Source organism: Balaenoptera borealis (assembly GCF_965194805.1).
Source record: "Balaenoptera borealis genome assembly, chromosome: 5".
NCBI lineage: Eukaryota > Metazoa > Chordata > Mammalia > Artiodactyla > Balaenopteridae > Balaenoptera > Balaenoptera borealis.
In genome coordinates, this window is record NC_138862.1 from 74526167 (window position 1) to 74550372 (window position 24206).

Here is a 24206-nt window from a genome sequence, read left to right on the forward strand (position 1 = left end):
TCATGTCCGGGTTGCAAATGGGAAATTTTTCTGAGGGTGGCTTTGCCGTCAATTGACGCTCCTCAAGTATGTAGAGGTAGCAACTTTTATTCTAAAGTCAGCCCTAAAATGAGTTATAGATTTCCGTTAGTGGTCTCCGATGTGTTAATATAGTATAATTCCATGTACTAATATAGTATAGTTCTTTCTTTCATTAAAAATATTTCTAACTATATTATAAAAAGTATAGATTTGACTGTAATGCTTGTAAAACTTCTGAATTACTTAAGTGGAATGTCTTCGGGCAGCAGACATGGAGAATTCTGGAGGCTTAAGGCATCCCTGCTGGGAGATGTGGGTGAAATATGTTCTCTGCCACACAGAGGCAGGGAAAAGGGCCCACAGTGACCGGCAAGGTGTTGATATGTAAAGCCATGTTTTAAAGCCAGATTCTCAAGACTCACTGGATCTAGTTACCTCCCTCTTGTGGATTTTCTGTTCCCTTGGTGGAGTCTTTTCTAATGCTCCTGCCTCCCTCAGCAGGCTCCAGACCTTGCCTAGAAAGATGGTTGAAGCTACAGATTAGAAGAAGTCCAGCCCTTCGCTGAGACCATCATGGAGGTGAGAGTGGTACCACTCCAAGGAGAAGGCCAGTCCTATGTGGAATGCGGTTCCCTGGAGCTGCCTTCCCCAGACCCCCATCTTGCTCCCTAGCTAGTCTTCTTCCAGTGCCAACTCTGGAGGTTCTGGACTTTAGTAATAAAGCCCATATTTCCTTGCCAAGTTGTATATGAGGCACTGGGGGACACGGAGATGAATAGGCTCAGGCCAGGCCCCCAGCAGCTAACAGTCAACAGAAATGTGAGCTCCTGGGCCGTTTCACCTGAAAGAGAAGCTGGGTTCGTGGTGTTCTTCAAGTATTATTTTCAACATCGACTCAGCTTGTCTCAAAGATCTAATGGTACTAATTCATTTTTTAAGTCCCAGTAAGATCTATTTAAATGTTCCCATTCTTCTGCCCGACCCCACTCCCACCTCTCCAGTGTGAGAAAGCAGCTTCAGGACATCTGCTAATGATTGATGGCCCGGCTCTCTCTTTGTCTTTCTTGGCCTGTAGGTTTAGGTCCCAGATTGTTTCAAAATGGCCAGCACCAGTCAGCATGTGGTATCTCCGAAATCTTAGAGACAGCAAGCAGATCACACACTCGTAACGTCATACAACTGAAGGAATTATTTAAAAAAAGAACAGTAGAATTCTCCAATATTTGTTAGTCAAGGCTGAAGACTTTACTTCTTGGGCAGTGAGGAATAGCATCCCAGGGAAAGCAATTTTGCAGAGGAAAAAAAAAATAATAATAAGGAAAATAAGGAGTCATGTCATGCCTAAGCCTGTATACCATTTCTCCTCTTCCGGGGGTCTCCAACAGTGGAAGGGGCTGGGAGGCACACTTTCCGTGTCCTGGAACAGATATCCACTGCACAGCCCTACCGAAAATCAAACTGTCTCTTAGGTGAGGGGATGGGACTTAGCAAGTGATTCTCTATCTCTGAGCCCACAGACTTCTGGGATCAAGGTGTTAATGGTGGGGAAGATGAGAAGAAGCCTGTGAACAATTTTCAGCATCTCCGAGAGCTTGCCGGGAATGCCGCATTTGCCTGGATAGGGGTTGTAGTGTCCACAGGATGCCCCCTTCCTTTGCTCTTGGCCGTGTGGGTGCACTGGGGACTGCTTCCTGCAACCGGAGGCTCTGCTGCGCCAAACAGAATTGTGATGAATCACCTGGGCTTTGATGGGAAGGCAGGTCTGGGGTCACGCCGTGCTCATCCACTTCCTGAGCGGATGACTTTGATGGAGCGCCTTGATCTCTCTGAACCCCAGTGTCCTTGCCTGTGAAATAAGGCCGATAATCACATCCACGTCACAGAGTTGTTAGGGGTGGTCCATAGTGTACCCTTGATTAAAGGCAGCTGTTATTGTTAGTAGCTTTAATTAATGAAAAATGAGAAATCCAATTATGATTTAACAAAAGTAGCACATTGACAGGCAAAAATCTTTCCAAACTTGTAGCTCAGAGGGGTTTGACTCAAGTTTGAGATCCTTTACACCAGGCGACTGTAAGGTTCTTGACTTTCAGTGGGGCAGTGGCATGGACATGTGTATGTTTAAAATTTAATTGAAAGACTTTGATTTCTTTCCTTTGGGCTGACTATGCATATCTTCTGGTGTCATAAAACAAGCCCAGGACCATAGTGCAGGCCACATGCCCCGTGGTGACCTCTTTCTAAGCCACCCCTCTGTCCTCTGGATGGAAAACCATTGATTGAAAAGGGCAGAACAATACCCTCTGTCACGATGGCTGCAGATCACATTCAGTCAGGACAGCATTCTGTTGATTCAAAAGAAACACACACACACAGACACACACAAACACACGTCCCAGCTGGTGACATCAGTGACCTGAGGAGAGTGGGGGAGATTTGAGGACAGTTTACCTGGGAATGAAGGTTTCAATCATACTACCACCCAGTGGTGGGTAGAAGTAACTTAGATCGATGAAGCCTGTTCTAGGATTTTGCTTAATTCTCAATAATCTTACTGCTACTCTTTGTTCTTAGAGGTCTTTCTTGGCAATATGTAGAGACCCATGGTTTTTCTTCTTTAAAAAAAAATATTCTGAACTTAAAGTGCTCTAAGAAATAAAGACTAATTTAAAAAAAGTGTGTGAATTCCCTGGCAGTGCAGTGGTTAGGACTCTGCACTTTCACTACCAAGGGCCGGGATCAGTCCCTGGTCAGGTAACTAACATCTTGCAAGCCCATGACGCGGCCAAAAAGAAAGTGTGTGTGTTTGTGTGTGTGTGTGTGTGTGCTCGCCTGCACATGCTGTGTTGAAAACAGTATCATGAAACATAAAATTTGGTTCCCAGCTTTTCATGTTAATGTTACATGACTTGAAGGCTAGAGCTTTGTACCTAATATTATGATTTCCCTGTCTATTGGGCCCACGTGGAAATTTCCTGCTGAATGCCAACCCTCCTCTCCTCTCTCCCAACACACAGCCCTCCCACCCACTCACTTTGCAGTGGATACTCTTTGGAAGATCTTTTAGGTTTTCTTTTTCATCACACAAGGACGTTGCCGTGCGTAACAAGGTATTTCTTCCTACAGTTGAAGACCTCAGCTTTATGACGAATGGCATAAGTTCATTTTCTTTTCCTAAGACATTTGAAATGTAATAGTTCATTGAAGAGGGAGGGGGAAAACCCATTTAGTTTTCGTCTTGACTAAAATGAAAGGAATGGTGATTAACAATTCAAAAACAGAGCTTGTTAATTAAAATTAACTACCATTACCCAACTTGCCGTGCAGCTCACTGGGAATCATTTCTCTTCTGCTTGATTATGATGATGAAAACTTATCTTTTACTGGATAAAATGAAGACATCTTGATCGGAGAGAAAAATTGTTTCTTAAGACTGGCTGTAGAAGTGTTTGTTTTTATAGAATTTTTTAAAAAACACCTAAGTAATACATTAAAAGAAGTTATTCTCCAGACCTAACTTTGTATTAACATATGTTTAAATATGGGGAGAAATTTCTCGCATAATGAATCCAAACTTAATAAACCAAATGCATTTAGATTTCTACAGTTGGGGACCTTCAGGGTTGCAAATACCTGAATAGGTACACAATTTCTAAATAATTCTGATATTACTGAAGCCATACTCCAAATGCACTGTGCCTGTATCACATGATTTATTGGATATGGTGATTACCGTGTTCTAGAATTCTTCTCTCCCCAGTGGAGAAGAATTTATTCTTACACGATTACTGCTACACAGTCATGTCGATCTGATCCTGTTACTAAGCATGACATCGCTTTTTTTTTTTTTTAATTTTTATTTATTATTTATTTATTATGTTTATTTTTGGCTGTGTTGGGTCTTCGTTTCTGTGTGAGGGCTTTCTCCAGTTGCGGCGAGTGGGGGCCACTCTTCATCGCGGTGCGCGGGCCTGTCACTATCACGGCCTCTCTTGTTGCGGAGCAGAGGCTCCAGACGCTCAGGCTCAGTAGTTGTGGCTCACGGGCCCAGTTGCTCCGCGGCATGTGGGATCTTCCCAGACCAGGGCTCGAACCCGTGTCCCCTGCATTGGCAGGCAGATTCTCAACCACTGCGCCACCAGGGAAGCCCCATGACATCGCTTTTTAAGAAGAACCCCCAGAGAAATAAAGTGATTCTAAAAGAAGCAGAGGAGTGAGGGGAAATTGAACTATGAGCTTTAATCTTTGGAATAATTCCAACTCTGCAACAGGAGAGAGCAAGTCTACCCTGAGAAGCAAATTCCACTAGCTCAAGTGATGATGAGGACCCTCTCCAACAGGGAAGACATCTGCCCCTGTCGCACACTGATTTGCCCACCACTGGCCTTAGGACAACCTGTTAGTAAGAGAATGAAAGGTCCTTTTATGTTTTAACCTCACCGCCTCTGAAACTGCCCTTCAGAAACCCTACCTTTCTCGTTCTCTCTTTTCTTGGCAACACTCAAAGTCCTTTGTAAACATCCTCCCGGGAAGTCTCTGTAGATCTGTCTGATAAACTTTGAAAGGGAGAGAGTTTAAACTCCTGTCTGAGAACAGATTGGATGGAGAGCTTAAAAGATTATTCCCTTCAGAGAAGTAGCCGAAATCACCAAGCTTGAAAAGGTGTCAAGGAGAAATAGAAATGACACAGCCCTGGTCTTTCTGTACAGAGCTTTTTTCTCTCCCCAGACCCAGCGTTCTTATGAGCCTTGTTGAGCAGGAGAAAGGCAAGCCCAGGCTCTTGATTCTAAATGCACAAAATTGGGAAAGCCAAGACAATGAAACATTAAGAGATGTGCTCAAAATTCTTTGGAGCTAACTAACGTATAAACCGCTCCAACCAAACAGAAATAGCCCGTTGGGTCAGAAATGCAAACTGTTTTCCTTTTTAAAAGAATTTGTTGGCAACTCAAGTCTCATTTTTCAAATTCATTTAGCTCCCTTTCTCCCCATCCCTCTTCCATCACAGGGCAACGGAAATGTATTTGTCTATCGAAAAGATGTTGATTTCCTCCCAAATTTAAGATTCCTAAGGAACCACATTGAAAGAAAGGATAGGGATCCTGATGGATTTCAGGGTCAAGAGGACAGCTCTCTCACTTCCTCTTGTCCTCCTCTGGTTTCTTCCTGTTGGAATGTAGCTACTTGCATTCTATTCATGAATAGTGGAGTTTTCCATCCTGGAAGATATTGTCAGAGGGGAGATGATGGTTATTCCAAAGTGGAGGGGATTCCCACATGGGATGGAGGTGGGACCAGAAGACCCCAAAAACCCCTTTCAGTTCTAAGGCCCCGGGGACCAGTCCTTCAATCCTATCCCAGGGGACGACTTGTGGTTCAGAAGCATTTGGTGCAAGTCTCAAGAAATCAGACTTAGATATTTACCCCTCCTCCCACCCAGATGGTCCAGTAGCCGGTATGGAAGCTTTGTGGGAAGAGCAGTCCATTGTAAGTTTGCTGGGCCAGATTGTGGAGGATGCTGGACTCGATGCGGTTAAAACAAAGTAGACAAACAAACGAAAACTCTTCTCTTCTTCTAGCGGTGTCTCTTCAGTGAGACCATGACTCTGAGCTCTTAGGTTTTAGAAATATGTCTATTTTTGAAAATTAAGCTTTATTGAGGGATTCTTGACATAAAATAAACTCATATTAAGAGTGTACAATTTGGTTCATATCAGTACTATTTACAATAGCCAAGACATGGAAACAACTTAAATGTCCATCAACAGATGAATGGATAAAGAAGATGTGGTACATAAAAAAGAGTGAGATAATGCCATTTGCAGCAACATGAATGGACCTAGAGATTATCATACTAAGTGAAGTAAGTCAGACAGAGAAAGACAAATATCATATGATATCACTTATATGTGGCATCTAAAATGTGACACAAATGAACTTATCTATGAAACAGAAACAGACTCACAGACATAGAAAACAAACTTATGGTTACCAAAGGGGAAGGTGGGGGAGGGATAAATTAGAGATTTGGGATTAACAGATACACACTACTGTATATAAAATAGATAACCAACAAGGACCTACTGTATAGCACAGGGAACTACACTTAATATCTTATAATAACCTATAATGGAAAAGAATATGAAAAAGAACATATATATATGTTTCTTATCGTATAATCACTTTGCTATACACTTGAAACTAACACGACATTGTAAATTAACTATACTTCAATTTAAAAAATGCATGTAAAAAAGTGTACAGTTTGGTAAGCTCTGACACATGTGTACACTCAGGAAACCATCACCACAATCAAGATAGTGAGTATATCCATCACCCTCAAAAGTTTCCCCTTCTCCCTTTGTGATCCCTCTCTGTCCTCTCCAGCACCCTCTCTGCCCTTCTCCCCCAGTCACTAGGCAGCTATTGATTTGCCTATGTCACTATAGTTTGCATTTTGTAGAATTTTATATAAGTGGAATCATAGAGGACGTACTCTTCTTTTTCTGACTTCTCTTACTCAGCATAACTATTCTGAGATTCATCCATGTTGTTGCATAGGTCAACAAGTTTTCCCATTTTCTTGCTGAGTCTATTGTATGGATATACTACAATTTGTTTATCCATTCACCTATCGATAGACATTTGTATTGCTTTCAGTTTTTGGTTATTACAAATAAAGCTGCCTTGAATATTTATGGATAAGTCTTTGTAAGGACATATGCTTTCCTGTCTCGGTAAATACCTAGAAGTGGAATGGCTGCATCATATGTTAGGCATAGGTTTAAGTTTTTAAAAAGCTGTTTTCCAAAGTGGTTGTACCATTTTACATTCTCTCCAGTGGTGTGTGAGAGTTCTGGTTACTCCACATCCTTTCCAACACCTAATACAGTCAGCCTTTTTAGTTTTTGACTGGTTTTAGAGGGTGTGTCATGGGGGCATATCTCATTGTGATATTAATTGGCATTTCCCTGATGACTAAGAATGTACATCTTTTCATGTGCTTGTTTGCCATCCATATTCTTTTTGGATGAAGAGTCTAACTCTTTTGCCCATTTTGTAATTGGTTTTTTTGTTCTTATTATTGATTTTTGAAAGTTCTTTATATAATCTGGATACAGCTCTTATCAAATCTGTGATTTGCAAATATTTTCTCCAAATTCTTTTTTCTCTTTTTCACCAGTGTTTTTCTTTTTTAATTTCTCAAAACAATGTCTTTTGAAGAGACATTCTGAATTTCGGTGAAGTCTAATTTATTAATTTTTTGCAATGTACTACACTTTTTTGTGTTGTATCTAAGAAATCTTTGCCTAACCCTGGGTCACAAGGATTTTCTCCTATATTTCTTCTAGAAGTTTTATAGTTTTAGGTTTTATATTTAGACTAAGATCTGCTTTGGGTTCTTTCTTCAATGTGACGTGAAGTATAGATCAAAGGTCTTTTTTTGTTGGTTTTTTGCATTGTTCATCCAACTGTTCCAGCACAATTTGTTGAATAGATCAACATTTCCTCATTAAATTGTTTTCGACTGTCTGTCAAAAATCAGTTGACTATATGTGTGGGGTCTATTTCTGGATTCTCTGTTCCATTGACCTATTTGCTCATTGCTACACAAATATCATATTGTCTTGATTACTGTAGCGTTCAAATAAGTCTTGAAATCAGATACTGTAATCCTCCAACTTTGTTCTTTTTCAAAAGTGTTTGGCTAATTCTAGTTCCTTTGCATCTCCAAACTGGACATGAATAGCCTACTGTGGGACACATAGAAGCGAATCTAAACTTCTTTAAACCACACTTGTTATCAGTTCCTTAGGAAAGAGGATTCAGAGATAGATACCAGCACTCATTAATTATACCTTTATTTAGAAGTATAGTATATATGTATCTTGAAAGATAAGTGTTTAAGTGACTTGAAAGAAGAGAGGGAGGAGGAAAGACAAGCTTCATGGAAGAGATGAAATTTAATGATATAATTTTGATAAGTAGGGTGTAGATAACCTGAGTTAGCACCTAGAGAGAATAATATAAAGTGTGGTCATCACAAAGTCCAATTAGATTGTAAGAAAAGGTGCATGAAGAAAGTGGCTTGTCTTCATATTGTAGAGGATCTTGAAATGGAAGTTGAAGAGTTTGTGCTTAATTCTCTAGGCAATGAAGAGCCATGAAGATTTTTTTCCTGAGAGAGCGTTTTTTAGAGGGAGAGGTTTGTTATGGCAGTTGAGCCTACCGCACTAACTGAAGCATTTCATGCTCACATCCTTATACAGATCCACTCACATCTCACCTGCTTGCTACCAGAGTCAGGAGGAGGAGGGAGGGAGGGCTAGGACTTATGGGAGAGGTTGATTGGCAGCAGGGCTTTAATTTCAATGGAATGTTTTCATGGGCATCGCCTTTCCCTTCCTGGATCGGGGGATGAGTGGAGTTTCCTTGGGAGTGTTTTTCTTGGGTACATTCATTGGGTTTCAACTAAAAACACAGGATATTGGTATGGATCTTCACAGTTTAGGTTGAATTGCAGTCCACCCCCAAAACTTCCTTGAGGTTATGTTTTATCCAACCCTTCTCACTGTTCAAATGCCTACCAAACAGATTTATAGAGTGCCGAAGCTGGAAAGGGCCTCCGAGAACATCTGAACCATCCTTATCCTCTTACTCCCTCTGTTCTGTGAAGAAATGAAAGTGAGACAGTAACTCAATTCCAATAACACGAATCTGATCACACTGTTTACCTCTATAAAACTCTTCAATGCAGCCTAAGACCTTTAGCTACGGTGACCCGACATCCTGATTTGCCCAGAATGGTCCTAGTTCTTGCTTGTTGCCCTGGTGCAGTTGTTCATAGTGACCCCTTTCACTCCCCAAAGTGAACCAGTTTGAATGATAAATTAAATGGTCCTCCTAAGTAATGCTTTCCAACATACAGACGCTGATGTGGAGACAGGCACGGTGGTGGGGGGAGTCTCAGAGTTACTGTGGAGGTTTTGTACACCCGTCATGTTTATACAGTCTCTCAATCAGCAGAGAGATGAGTAAGACTATTACATTTTAAGGGTCCAAGAAGAATGTTGAAGTTTAGTATGGGAATCGCTTGAAAGTATTGAGACACATGACCTACAGGATCCAGCCCTCCTTGCCCAGCCTCCAGCCTCCCCTGCTCATCTCCTAGTGCTCTGCTTCCCTCCTGTGGTCCAGCTCCGGGGAGGGACGATTCGTGGGTGTCATGACTCTTCCATGCTGGTTCAGGGCTCTGTGCTTTTGAACACGTTTTCCCTCTGCTGGAAGATATCTGCCACCAGCCCCTGCCCCTCTTGTCCAACTGATGAAATCCCACCTTTCCTGCAATGCTCAGAACCTCCACACCCCTGTCTCCCCAGCCCCCCACAGGGCAGAGCCAAACTCTCTCTTCTGAGCCTTCCCGTGCCCTGCATTCTCTTCTGTCCTGGTGGTCCTTATCCCTCACTCTGTGTTGGCTGTATTTGTTTACGTGCTTGTCTCTCTCCTGGACCGTGAGCAACTTGAGGGCATGGTGACTGGCACAGGGAGGGGACACAGGCAGTATCTGTCAAGCTCATTCAGTCAATACATATTTATTGGTCATTAACCTTATTCCAAGCACTACTTCGCATGGGATCCACTAGTGCACAAACGACGTCCCCGTCCCCGGCACTCCAGCCCCGTCTGGGAATGGGTGTGGTGCGAAGGGAGCATGGGGGCTGACCTGTGCATCATGCATGTGTCTGTGCGCGCATGCGTCTCTGTGGCTCAAGGAGGTTTCCTGGAACCTTGGGCTCTTCTCAGGAAGCCAAAACACTTCAGGACAAGTCAGTCTTTTTCCATGTAGCTTCTTTATGAATTAAGCAGCGTTAAGTCTCTGATCTATTTTAAAACAGAGAAAGGGAAGTCTGTAGAGACAGAAATAACTTTCTCAAGGTCACTGAGTTGTGTGGTTGGTCCCCAGGGAGAGAAGCCTTGTGCCTTGGACCTGGCTTAGCCCAGGGTGAGGGGTGACGGTGGGCATGGCCTGCCAGTTCCCCTGGGAGGTAGAGGCTCCCAAGGCCGGCCGGGCCAGCGTCTGTGAGGCAGGCTGTGGGGGTGCCTGTCTCCAGGCAGGAGCCCATCCCAAGAGCTGGTCCAAGGCCACAGAGGCTGAGCAGAAGCCCGTGTGCTGTTTCTGCTGAGGAGGGCTCCATTCTCAGTGGTTTATGTGTACCAGTCCTGGAGTCGGGGAAAGACTTAGAGCTGGGGCTGAAGTACACACCAGGTCCCAAGGAGCTTGGCAAATGATAACACAAACCACTGAAGCAAAAGAAGACAGAGAGGGAGAGGGGTGTGGGGCAGGAGGAGCGAGGAAAGTGAGAGAGATTGGGATACGGAGATTCTCAGGCTGTGGCAAGGGACCAGAGTCTAACTTTTTGCTCTCAGAATAAATCACTCTCATTCTCGCTCCCTCTCCCTCTCTCTGTCTCTCTCTCTCCACACCCACCACCCCACTCTCATCCCAATTCATTTCTTTCTGAAACAGCCCTCCTCACCACAACTCAGAGATTTTTTTTTTCTTCTTTCATTCGGAAGTTGCAGCAACTTTGGGCAGCCCTGGGTCCCTGGTTCAACACTCCCTCTTCCTGCCTTCACCACCTCCTTACTTACATGCAGAAACACTCGTCAGGAGCAAGAAAAATGAGATGGGACTCCCACAGGACAGAAGGAAAGGTGATGGCTCCCCTCACGGAGATGTCAGTCTCCAGGTGGGGTGGGACCCAGGCCCGCCACTTGGTCCATGGAGCGGGCTGAGGGGCTCGCCCTGGTTCCCCTGAGGTAGGTGTCCTCCGGCTCTGAGTCTCAATCAGATTCCACAACGGCCCCTCCCAGCTCAAAGAAATAGAAGCCACGGGGAGGGGAGAGCAGGTGACTTGGAGGTGGCAGAGAAATGCCAGCTGCTGTCAGGTAACCTGAACCCCGAAACCTAGTTACTCAGCTACCGTCAGGCCTCAGCAGGGGCCTCGCTGCATCGGAGGTCCCTCCCCCAGCGCAACTTCCTAACTCAGCTTTACCCTTCTGCTGGGGGGCCAGTGCCCTCTCCTTGAGGCCTGTCACGCCCACACTCGCCCTTCCACTTATTGGGGTCACTTGCCTCCTCTCTGGGCCCATCAACAAACCCAAATATCCTCAAGCGTAAGGAGGCCAAAGGGCCTGAAACGGTTGTAACGCAAGAGGGAAAAAGAACTGGGGAGGGAGGAGTGGGGGAGGAGGAGGGAGTGGCCGTTTCATTTTGAAAGGCTGAGCCTGAAGTGTAGCAGGACCCCGTTAACAGGAGCTCCCCTCACCCTCCAGGGAATCTGGCGAGAATCCAGGAAACGGATGGCTGCTGCCGCGTGGCCCACGCACAGGGTGGCAGGGCCCTCCCTGGAGCTCAGGAGCCCAGCATCAGGTTCCTGGGACCAGCCTGACTGCGCAGGACAGCCCAGTCTCCCTGCCTTCTCTTCTTCCCTTTCCACTTGGAAGTTCACCCCAGAGTGGGGCTGGGAGAGAGCGGGGTACCTGATGTAGTGCCCACTACATAGCAAGGTGCTAAACGTAGCTGTTGAATGAATGAATGAAACATGAACCAAACAGAAGGAGTAGAGGGAAACAAACGAGGCAGAAATAGGAGTGGGCAGAGATTTGGGACAAGGGTGGAGAAAAGAGCAATTGAAAGGGGCTCTGTGTCTGGGGGCAGATAATGTAGACTTGCAACTCATGGAACACAGCCATCTAACTGCACCATCTGGCATAAATACTTCCACAGTTCACACTGTCCACATATACTGACCCTCATTCGGGGGGCAGGCCTACTGGGAGGACTCCTGGGATAATATGATCCAATGTTCCCATTTTACAGATAAAGAAACTGGAGTTAAATGAGGGCAAGTGACATTGCCGAGGTCACTGTGAGTTGGGGCAGGGCCCGTCTCCAGGTCAGGTTCTGGCTCCACCTGGCCCCCTCCAGGGGATTTAAAGAGGCAGCTTTCATGGACAAGGATTGATTGATGGCTGTGACTCATTAGCACATGAAACCGGTCAGACCTGGCCTTTCTCTGCCCTCCCTCTGGAAACCACACCCAGCCCTGGGACTTCTTCTAACCTCTTCACTTCTCCCTCTGCTCTCAACTGCCAAACTGGCTGGCATCCCAGCCTTTCAAAAAAGAAGCGTTCATTTTGTTTGAATCACCTTAGGGGCCCCCCTTTTGAAAATATTTTATTTATACCTAAATTCTCCAGAGATGGAGAGACTAGTGTCTCATTCATCTGTCTCTCCACAGTGACACAGTGCGTGCACATAGTAGGTGCTCAGTAAGAGTTTAATGTTGGGAGGAAATACGAAAATTGGAGACCAGAACTCGAGGCAGCCTGGGGAGCCACAAGTTTTACGAGCTGTGTTGGTGGATTTTCTTAGAAAAGCCCTGGACCCCATGGTCTGGCAAGGAGAAGTGCCTTTATGTGCCTGTTAGACAAGGAAAAAGTACTATTAGACCTTCATTTATACTCAAATACATGCAAAGAACAGAAGTAGGCTCTCAAACCAAATTAGAATCAAGCCAAATCAAGTTGATAGACAAGATTTAGGGGACTCCAGCTGCAGCAGGCTTGTGAACCCCTGGCCTTTTAATATTACTTTCCAGGGATGTAAGCGCAAACTTCCTTCAATAGCAATTTATGACTCAATTCACATCCAGTCTATTTCTGGAGTTAATATCTCACATCCATAGTCAAGAGCAGTTGTGTGGACATTTGGGCATCATGTGAATTTTGGTTTTGATGGCTCTTTTGGAGTGGGGTCTGCAAAAATTACATATTCAGCTACTTAAATGTTTCAACCAAGGGGAAAAAGAAAAACGAGGAATGGCCTTCAACTGTCCTTCAAAGATGGCAGCTCAGTTGTTCTTATAAGGTCAAAACCAAAGTCAAGGAAGATTTTAGAGATTTCCAGCCTGGACTTGTTATAGCTCATAGAGTTTCTTGTAATTTCAAGTGATGTCATAGGTGGCTCAAAACACCATTAAATTTACTTTCGCTTAAATGTTTATATACACACACATCCCATGTGATTATGTACATTATCCTGATGATGTATATTTGCCATGTATCACTTTTGCTAGCAGTTGGCTTGTGGGATGAGAACTACCAAGAAATCAAGCAATAAGTAGGCAACTCATATCCAAATGTTGCAGGTCACTGAAATTGCCTTTAAAGAAAAAAAAAAAAACTTCACAAAATAAAAACTATCAAATAAGAAAAAAATAGAGAACACTTTTGTACAGAGAGAAAAATTACTATTAAAGGGGAATAATAAATGGAAACAAAAGCCTGAAAGCTTTCAATGTTTTTACAACTGTTCATAGTGTTTAAGGATATTCTGGGAAATAAAATTACATGACTTTCATTACTTGCATAAGTCACTGGTGCAAGTGAGATGAAGTGGACCAAGTAGGACCTGGGTTTTAACTGTGTTATATGAGGGCAGTGGGAGCTATGGAAGCTTTGGGGGGGAGAAGGGAGAAGGGGGAGCTGTGTTTTAGCAGAAACATCAGTAGTCCGGCGGCGAGAGATTGGTGGAGATAGAGCAAAGGCAAAAAGCACAATTCTGAGGATGTAGCAATAACTGATGTGCAAAATATTGAAGACAGTGAGCTGGGGTAGATGTTGGGATAGATGTGGTGGTTTGAGAGGGAACTGTCTAAGTTCCTGGTGGATGATGATGGCAGGTAGGTGTGAGGGGAAGGGAGAAATGAAAGATAGCCCTGAGCCTGGCTATCTGGGAAGACGATTATCATTAGACCCTCCAGTGCTGCTCTGGCCAGGATGGCAGCCACTGGCCACAGGTGTCTACTGAGCACTCGATATGTGGCTGGTCTGAATTGAGAATTGCTGTCAGTATAACACAGACACCTATGTCAAAGACTTAGTTCCCCAAAATAGAATGTAAAATATCCCATTAATAATTTTACACATGGATTACATGTTGAAGTAATATTTTGGATATATTGGGTTAAATAAAATATTAAAATTAATATTAATGTTTCTTTGTACTTTTAAAAAATGTGGCTACTAGAACATTTTAAATCACACACGTGGCTCACATTTGATCTCTATGGGGCACCGCTGCTCCAGTGGTTTCGCATTGCTCTTAGGGTCGGACCCAAATTCCTCACTGAGACCATCATAGCCCCATGTGACCTGCCAGCCTTTCTGAAGCTGAGTGAGGGCCCCACTCCCCTTGGTCAGCATGTTTCAGGCACGCTGGCCTTGCTGTTCCCCCGGCACGCCGTTGCTCTTTCCTGCTGCTGGACTTTCTCCCACCGTGTCCCTGCCTGTCATGTTCTCTCCTGAGATCTTGACTTGCTGGATCCTCCCACCCTTCACAGTCTTCTCCAGAGGACTCCTCCCTCCCCCACCAACATGCTAGCTCATGCCCTATTTTATGTTCCTCAGAAGACTTCATCAGTTTAGAAATTACCTTGTTAATTTCTTTGTTTAATGTTTTATTGTCTCCTCCTGGCTACGACTTAGGTCCTGAGAAATCAGGAACCCCCATCTGCCTTATTCTCCTTTGTATCTCCAGGCTTGGCACATAATGGGTATACAATAAATATTCGATAAATGAATGAATGGAGAAATACAGAACCGTGGAGAAGGGCTCCTGGCTAGACCGGGGTGGGGTGTTGGGATGATGGCTTTCAGCACTTTTCCTCCAATATGGTCCATACACCATGGCTCTCTCTAGACTGTGACCTCCTGAAGGCCTTCACATCTGTTCATCACTGCATCCCCAGGGTTCCCAGTCCACCACCGTGTGCAAGGTGAAAGCTCAGAGGATTATCTATGGAATGAACACATGGATACAGAACCAAAGCTCGCGCCATAGACCCCACTTCTTCCTGCAGGAAACGAAGGAATTGCATCCGTTTTCTCTGAATTAGCTTCTACCTCGAATATTTCAAGTGCTTTGCAAACTGGGAGAAGTTTTTAGTAATTGTATTCATGAAACAGCAGCAAATGACACTGGTCCTCTTTGTGGCCCCGGGTACCACGGTCAGCCATTTACAAACCTTGCCCAGGCTGGCCAGAGGTGACATTTTCGGACCTGTAAAATCAGGCTGGGCTTTTTGTTTTACTGGCCTTCCTGGCTTCAGGAGTCACCTCCTCAGTGAGGCCTTCCCTGATCATCCATCCCAAATTAGACCCCCAGCCACACTTCTGTCCCTTTTATCACAGCACCGGATTTTAGTTTCTTCATAGTATTTACCATGAGCTGACGTTCTTTCCTTTATTTATTTAATTTCTTTTTTTTAACTGTCTTCTCCGCAGTGGGATTGTGCTCACTGAGAGCTGTGGCCTGCCTGTCTTTTTCACTGCAGAAACTCTGGTGCCTGGAAGAGCGCCTGGCACGAAGTAGGTGCTACACGAATCCCTGGTGAATGACTAGCCAGCTGCCATGGAGAGCTATTCTGTGGGCCTGTGACCCACTGGTGCCGGATGCCCCTGGCTTCCGGTATCGCATCCTGAGCTGCAGGTGACCTCAACAAACTGTCTCTTCTAAAGAAACCCCTCAGGTAATACATGCTCATTTTGATCTACCACAAAACTGGGATGCAAACACCAGCAGTCACAGACAGGAAAGAAAAGCCCAAACTATATCTGGAAATTCAGAAACTGCTTCGTGGCTCTGGGACATTTTGCTTACAGAGACTGTACTGATCTTGTTGCAAATAGCTGCCCTGTATTGGCAGCTGTTCTGGTGTGGCCACCCCCATGGCTGGTGCTTTGAAACACCTTGTTACACCCTTAGGTGCTCTTACCCACTGGTTTCTCTGGGTCATGGTGTGACTCCTTCACCTACTGAAGAAGGACTCTCAAACCAGCCACACAAATATGATCTTCAAAATTGGATACTTTTCTTACTTCTTAAAGTTTAGGATTTATTTTCCCATTCTCTCTCTATAATTTTTGGTTCTGAAAAGTTCCTGGCAATTCATTTGTGCTGAGAATCATTAAGCTTTTTTTGTTGTTGTTGTTCCACCCAGTTTGTTTATTTTTTTATTGAGGTATAGTTGATTTACATTATTGTCTTAGTTTCAAGTGTACAGCAAAGTGATTCTGTTATACATGTATATTTATGTATATATCTATATTCTTTTTTTTTTTTTTTGATTCTTTTCCATTGAGAATCATTAAGCTTTCTGTGTAAAAATAAAACTTGGCTTCGATTGCATTAATTCTTCTGCCGCTCGGTAGACAGGAGGATGGAAGGGACCCGCGCTTCTTGTGCCCTGAGAGGTTCAGTTACGCATCCAAGGCAGCAAAGCAGGAGTGAGGAGAACAGGTTTCTGTCACTCTCTACCTGCCACCTTGGCCAAACCATTTCCCCTCTTTGAGACGAATTATCCACATTTGCTACGAGAATAACATTTTCAGTCCTACTTACCTACATGGATTGCTTTTGGTATCAAATGAGAGAGTGCTGGCGAAAGCATTTTGTGAACCTTAAAGTATTATTCAAATGTGAGTTGTTATTTTTATTAATATCCTCCTTCTTCTTATACTAGTAATGTATAGCTTCCTGAAGGATTTCTGTATGGTAGGCATTGTGCCACATGCTGTGAGTAGAGAAAAAATATGTTGTTTTTGCCTCCAAAACTTGCACAGTCTGGGTTGGGGAGAGAGATAAAGAGACACTATAATCCAGTATCATCAGTGCTGTGTTGAATGCTCCAGGAGGGGGCAAGAGGGACGGGGAGGGCTCAGGATGGGTTTCTGGAAGCAGGTGAATTGAGCAAAGTCTTGAAGGATGCATATGTAGGAGGTCTCTGGATGGAGAGGTGGAAGAGTGATGCTTCCGGCGCAGGGACGGTGTGTGTAAAGGGATGGAGGGCTCATGGCACTGGTTCAGCTTTGCGTGCAGGGGAATCATGGACCGGATGCTGACTTCTTGTAGGGTATAAGGCAGGAGGGTAGGTCAGGAGCAAATCACGCGAGTTTCTCTGGAGGTGGAGGCAATAGGAAGCCTTTGGGGGTTTTCTCTCGGTGACGTGGTTGTTTGGCTATGTGACTGGAGTGTGCTTGATGGGTTGGAGGGAGGCAAGACTGAAGGAGGTGAAAGCAGAAACCTCGAAGCTCCTGCACAAAGGCAATGACAAAGGGGGCTGAGATTCGAACAACAGGGAAGCCTGATGGTTCCCGGTGTCTTGTGGGATGCAGGGAGGAGATCGGTGGTGGGGTTGAGGAAGACGCATTAAGCCTGGGAAGACAGGGGTAGGACACCTCGCAGAGATGGGGACCTACTGACTTTCATGTGGAGATGGCCCTTGGGCGGCTAGGTCCACGGTCTGGAGCTCAGGACAGAATTTGGGATTGAAGATACCAGATTTGGTGGTGGTCTTCATGCAGACACCAGTCACTGTGGTGGGTGATGAGTGACAAAAGGAAAAGGGCATGGATAGACTTTTCAGGGAAGCAACCTTAATGCGTAGGTCGCGGGAAAAAAATCCCATGATGGATGTCGAGAAGTCACCAGAGAGGTTGGAGGAAGTCAGGAAAAAGGGGCGCCAGGGGGGCGAAGGAAGGAGAGAATGTCCAGGATGGAGTCTGCACATGGTCAGAACCTCACAAATGTTGACAGAGGAAAGAACAAAAGAGGGACCATCTGATTTGTTCACAGAGGGAGGGGCATTCAGAAGTCTGGCTGCAGGGATAACAGTGAGAGAGAAGTGAGGCAAGGGAGGCTATGAGCTAGAACTAGAGTCTAGGGTCCTTGGTGAGGAGGGAGGCGGGCAGTCACGGGTGGAGAGAGGAGTGCAGGGTGGTGGAAGCTGGCTCTGAAAGACGGTAGAAAAATGAATGTATTTATATGCTGAGGAAAAAGTAAAAAATGTAAAGGAGGTTGAAAATTCAGGAATAAGAGCTGATGTTTTGTGGGCCACATCCTTGATGAAGGGGAAAGGCATCCAGAGTGCAGTCCCTGAGAAAGAAGGGAAGGATGGAGCCAGGTGGAAGTAAGCTTAAGGGGAGAAGGCAGGACCAGTCAGAAGGAGAGCTGACCAGGACCTGACAACCAAGGAGTGGGAGAGCTGGATGACACCAGACTTTTCCCTGTGGAAGGAAAAGCCCTGTCTGGGCAAGGGTGTTGGGGGGGGATGGCACTGGGAATAGGTCCTCACGCTGCAGCCCTGGGACCCGCACCCCTCATTCCCCTACCCCGCTTCCTACTCTACTCACCCGTGGAGTGGGCACAATGATGTGTCACCCACCCAGTAGGCTCAAAGGAAAAGCAGAACCGGCAGTGCAGGGGGGCGGTGGGTGTTCATACCGAGGCTGCAGGTAGAGGGGCATTTATTTAAGAGAAAAAGTTTCCAGAGAGAACAGTGGAAAGGCTGAGGAGGGACTAGCTCAGATGAGGGGCAGCACAGAGCAAGATCTGAACCCGTGGGTGGAGGCTGTACGCTGAACATGAAAACCTGGCTTTTAAAAAATTAAGTTGAGGAGCTTCCCTGGAGGCGCAGTGGTTAAGATTCCTCCTGCCAATGCAGGGGACACGGGTTCGAGCCCTGATCAGGGAAGATCCCACATGCCACGGAGCAACTAAGATGGTGAGCCACAGCCACGGAGCCTGCGCTCTAGAGCCCGCGAGCCACAACTACTGAGCCCGCGAGCCACAGTTTCTGAAGCCTGCTTGCCTAGAGCCCGTGCTCCGCAACAAGAGAAGCCACCGCAATGAGAAGCCCACGTGCAGCAATGAAGACCCAACACAGCCAAAAATAAATAAATAAATAAATAAATATGTTAAAAAAAAAAAAAAGTTGAATTCAACCCCACATAGGTTAGAAACCAGTTGCTATGTCTCAAGATGATCAATTGTTTGAAATCCAACTTCTATTCTTAAACTAGCATATGCGTGTAAATATGACTATAGCCTCAGGTCTTTGTATAGGAGCTGTGCGAATATTTGAGGCAAGAATGACATTTTAAATTATCCTTTATGAACTGCTCCCAGCATTAAACTGTTTCAAAATGTCTCTTCTTTGGATGGATACTCCCTGGTTTGAACTTAAAATGAAATCTCAATGAGATCACAGTAGTTTCCAAGTTCTCTAGATGATCATACATTATGCTCCTTTCCCATCGTGCCCTTCCCCCAACTCCAAAATAAGAAAAATAATCCAAACGAGTCTTTGGTTTCAGAGTTTTTTAGAGACTTGCTCTCCTCTGTAAGGTATTAATGGGCAATTCCACAATTACTTTGTAATATAGAGTTTTAAGGGAAATATCTGTTTGATCCTTCAAGATTCTATTTGTATGAAAATAATCTTATGGGTCCTAATTATGGAACAGGCACAGGAAAGAATAACTTGTGTTCAAGAGTATTTGTTCTTCACAAATCTGGGGTACGGGAAGCCTTCCTTTATGGTTTGTATCTCATCCCTGACCCCAGATATCTATTGGGTATTCACTAAAATGAAGAAATGCCTTGAGTACTTTTACTTACTTTTACTCCTAAATGTCGTATATGGTACTTGCTTCTGAAACTGATTTGACGTGGCATTTACCCTCTCCTGGCCCCCTTAAGGAATAATATTCCTGTTTTACATTTTGATGCCTTAGGGACAAATGTATGGCTTAGGGGAAAACCTGATAGAAGAGAAACTATGTCACAGAAAACATCAAGTTTAGGGTGGTGGTGTTTGTCAATTGAAGTAGTTTTTCTCTAGGTTGGAGGTTTTGTCAACTGGATTTATAAATTTCATGTCTCATATTGATGAGTAAACTAGCAGAATTAGTTTAACATGAAATCAGATCACATTTGTGAATAACAAAATAGTAAACTACAAAGAATGTTCCTTAAATACCATCACTATCATTGATACTTGCAATTCTAAAAAAAAAAGATTCATTGATCCCTGCTTCACTAAAGGCAAATTACAATTGGAAACATATCCAGACATAGAAAGAATAGCTGCAGTAAAGCCTTATTATTAATTTAGACTTCAATTATTTACTTGAGCTGCAAATCATGGCTCTTCTTATTCTTACTATAAAGATTTATAGTATAAATAATACTGCAAGAGCTATGTTTAACCTGTTTAAGAGAATACAGTCTTTAAATGACTTTAGTGCATTCGTTTGATGAAAGCAAGTGCTTCTGTAAACTATGAATTCAGACTCACTACAAGTATTTGCCAAGTTTACTGTTCTTCCTCCTATTGGATATTTAAAATTCAGATTTTTCACTAATTCAGACTGACTTCACTAATTTCTTCTTGTTTAACCAGACTAATTCAGTAAGTTTAGTTACTTCAGTAAATGTACCAGTGGAAAAACTCTAACCAGCTGGGGAAATATGTTTCCTAAATGGAGAGAGTCTGGTAATCAACAGACCACATTCTCTTTTCAGAAAAGAAGTGTGCGAGTGAAGGGGGGGTGGGGAGAAAGTGCTTAGGGTGAAGAGGGAAAGTGATGGCATTTTTAACTCTTGCTATTCTGTTTTCCAAGTAAGATAACAAGATATCACAGCGAAGGATAGGGTCTTAGTGGCAGATATTAGATACATCTAATCCTGTCAGATGTAGTCTTCCTTTGATGGGTCACACAGTGAACACGATTGATTCTCACTAACACAGCAGGTCTCCAAGAAAACATGTGGCCTATTTCCTTGCAACAATGGAAGTACAGGGCCCATGCTTCAGGTCTGTTTCCAAATCTTTAAGTGCAGATGAAAACACTTGGATGTAAAATCATCCCAGGACCTTGGTTGAAAGTTTTGAAATGTGCCAGATACAGGTTCTTGTAGATACAGGTTCTTGTAGATACAGGTTCTTGTAGATACAGGTTCTTGTAGCCACATCACAAGTGTCAAGCTGTAGAGGCACACGGAAGCATGCTGAGGAGATAATCACAGACTGTGGACTTGAGAAGGACTTCAGAGACTTCTGGTCTCAGCCTCTCACCTTGTCAGTGAGGAAACTGAAGACCAGAGACTTAAGAGGACTTGCTGAGCATCTCTCGCAGGCAGTGGCCAGTTTGGAACCAGGATTCCCTGACTCCCCAGTCCATTCCTTGACCATATCAAGGCGACTCTGCTCATTCGGAAGATATTAGTATTGTAAAATGATTAATCTTAAAATTAACCATTTGACACTAATTTTTCTTAGGTAGAATTTGACTAGTTATTTACTCTACCAGCACTTTCTATGGTCACAAAAATTTATACAAAAATTAATCATGATTTGGAGGCCGCAAAAGTTACCTGTTAACGACCTTTTTGTACCACCAGTGTACACTACTCCTCTTTTATGGCACTTAACATAGAGTAATTAATTTTTTTTTAAAATTAGTCTGTTGGGCCTACTAGACTGTGAGCTTTATAGCTACAGAGATCATGCCTTTCTTCTCCCTTTATTTCCATGGTACCTGGTTCAATAATTATTGAATGCATACATGAAATTCAGAACCTAAGGAAGAGGCAGTGGTGCTTTCACATGGGGCCCGGTGCAATTACAAGCAGCTCCTGAAATCACTGGGCAAAGGCCAGGGCTGGCTTTCCCGTTTGGTGAACATCCCTCACTGTGGCTTAGGAATCATTAATAGCTGACATGCACTGGGGGCTTACATGCCAAGCACCACTCTAAATGCTTTGCCTGCATTTATGCATTTCATCTTCACAACTCTATGCCATACCACCCTGTGAGGTACAAATGACACGTACGGTACAAAGGAGGCACAGAGAAGATAAGTTATTTGCCTGGACTTACAACCTAAACAACCTGAAGCCAGATCATGTGCTTTTAACCTCTGGGCTATTCTGCAGTCCAAGGACTGAAGCAGTCAACCTTGGCTCTATGTTTTTGACCTCTGAGCCAATTCATATATTTGAAAATTTCAGTACAACCATGGCAAACTTCCTGAAATTCCCCCAAACTGGACTTACATATTTACCTCTCTCTGCGTTTTCCCTCACAGTTCCATTCCCATCTCTTCCTGTGGAACGCATCTGTCACCTCTCCGCTTCAGGTGCCAACTCTCTGAAGACCTTACCTGGTTTCCTCTCAAATCAGAATCAATCTCTCTGTTCTTAGGTGCCCTTTGTTGAAACTTCTTTTCTGGCACGTCCCACATCAGGTCGGGGGTGAGTCACTTGGATGTTTGTTTGTCTCCCCAGCTAAAGTGAGAGCTCTGGGAGGGCAGGGGCTGGGTGGGACTTAGTGTTATCTTTTTAACGCTTGCAGGGGGCTTACTGGGCACTTAGTAGGTGCTGGGGTTTTCGAAGATGAGATTCCTTTTTTACGGAGTCGCGAGTTGCCGTCTGTCGGCTCTGTCTTTTTTGGGACGACGGTGTGCGTTGAGCCGCCCTTGCCCGACCGCTCCCCGCGCCGCCTCCATTCCCCACCCCCCCGCCTCCATCCCCCCTCCATCCCCCCCCGTCCCCATCTCCCCCCATCTCCATCCGCCCCCCCCGTCTCCATCCCCCCCCCCCCCCGCCTCCATCCCCACCCCACCCCGCCGCCCAAGGCTTGGCCTGCCGCTTGGCAGGGCTCCGGCGGCCGCGAGGGCCTGTGCTGCCCTGACACTGGCCTCGGCCCAGTTTCCCGGCTTCTAAATGCGGCCCGGAGCTACCGGGGGAACTGGAAAAACACTGGCAGGCGGCCCCACCCCCGGGCCCGGCGGGCCGGGCGGCCGCGTTTCTGCGGCTAAGGGCCTGCTGCTTGGGAGGCGCTGGGGCCCCGGGCGGGGAAGCGGGGGAGGCGGCCGGGCGCGGGCGGCTGCCTGCCTGTCAGCGGGAGCGGGCGCGGGCTCGTGTGTCAGCGGCTCCCTCCTCCCTCTCCCCCCGCCGCCGCCCGCCCGCCCGCCGGGCCTCCCGGCCTCCCGCCGCCGCCGCCGCCGCCCGCTCCCCCCGCGGCCTGGCAGGCTGCCGGCTGCACAGGCGGGGGTTCGCGCCGTTCTCACGACCTCTCAGGTTGCCTGAGCTCATCTGGGAGCTATTCATTTCCTGCCAGAAAGCAGCCGGGCCTGCTAAGCAAACCACCTTGGCTGCAGGGCCGCCGGGGCTGGCCCGGCGTGGCCGCCCCGGCCTGCTCCCCGCCCGGGCCGCGGGCCCTGGCGGCCTCCCTGGAACCCCCGGCGGCCCCGGCGGGCGCGCGGCGGGGGCAGCTCGGCCGCCCATCTGGTTGCACTTAGGAGCCGGGGAGGAAGCTAGCAGCGGGTTGTTACCAGCCAAGGGGTGTGGGAAAAGTTAATTGACTTTAATGACAGGTTTCCCGGGACGGCGGTGACGATGAGGGGGTCCAGCTTAACCCCTGGGTCCCCACTCCAGCAACACGTGGGGTGCAATGGGTCTCGCCTCCCAGTCGCGGCAATTCACCGCTTAGAGAAGGCGCCCGTCTAGACCCAAGAGAGCCCCCTTCCAGTTCAGCGCCTTTTCCGCTCCGGATGCTGCCGGGGACGGCGGGGGGCCGGAGCCCCGAGGGTCTCCATTGAGAGGCTAATGCACGCGGCAGCGAGGCCGGCGGCCAGCATCCGGACGTGGAGCTGGGAGCCGCGCCTGATCTCCGGGAGCCATCGTCACCGCCCGGGGGCGGGGGAGAGGGGCTGCTGGGTGCGACCCGAGGCTGTGTAATTAGTTCAGGCCCGAAGGATCCGGGTGGGGGCCAGATTGAAGCTTCTCCTCTCCCCCAACTAATTACTCCAGAAAGAGCCTGGGTGCAGGAGGGCACAAGGCCTTAGACAGAAACCCACTCATTTTACGGACTTGGAAATGTTCCAGAGAAGGGAAATGACTCATCCAAAGTGACACAGTGAGTTTGGTGGCAGAGCTGACACAAGAGCCTGAAAATCCCCATTGGGGCCTAGGGTCTCCCCTTTCTTTCTATATTGTACAGAAATGCCTCATCTACTAGTTTAAACCCAAATTCAGGAAAAAAAGACCATTTTCAAACTACTAATTATTTTCAAACGAACAAATGTTTACTTCTTTTCCTTAATCACTCCCCCCATATCTGTGTGCTTTTGATGATATTAATAAAAATCCACTCTTTTCAGTTGTTCCCCTTCAGCACAGGGAAAGACAAAGAGATTTAGTTTTGAGTTGATTTAGTGATCTCACTCTGTGTGTGTGTCAATTTTTAAGAACATAAATGTACTTCTATAAAAAT

General features: G+C 45.7%; 1 long non-coding RNA gene across 1 annotated transcript; it reads left to right on the plus strand.

Annotated features, from left to right (window-relative positions):
- Positions 1-17347: 17347 nt before the first annotated feature.
- LOC309629410 lies at positions 17348-24206 on the plus strand. The gene is made up of 3 exons (XR_014245064.1): positions 17348-20838; positions 20871-22183; positions 23308-24206. It is a non-coding gene; the product is annotated as an uncharacterized lncRNA (long non-coding RNA).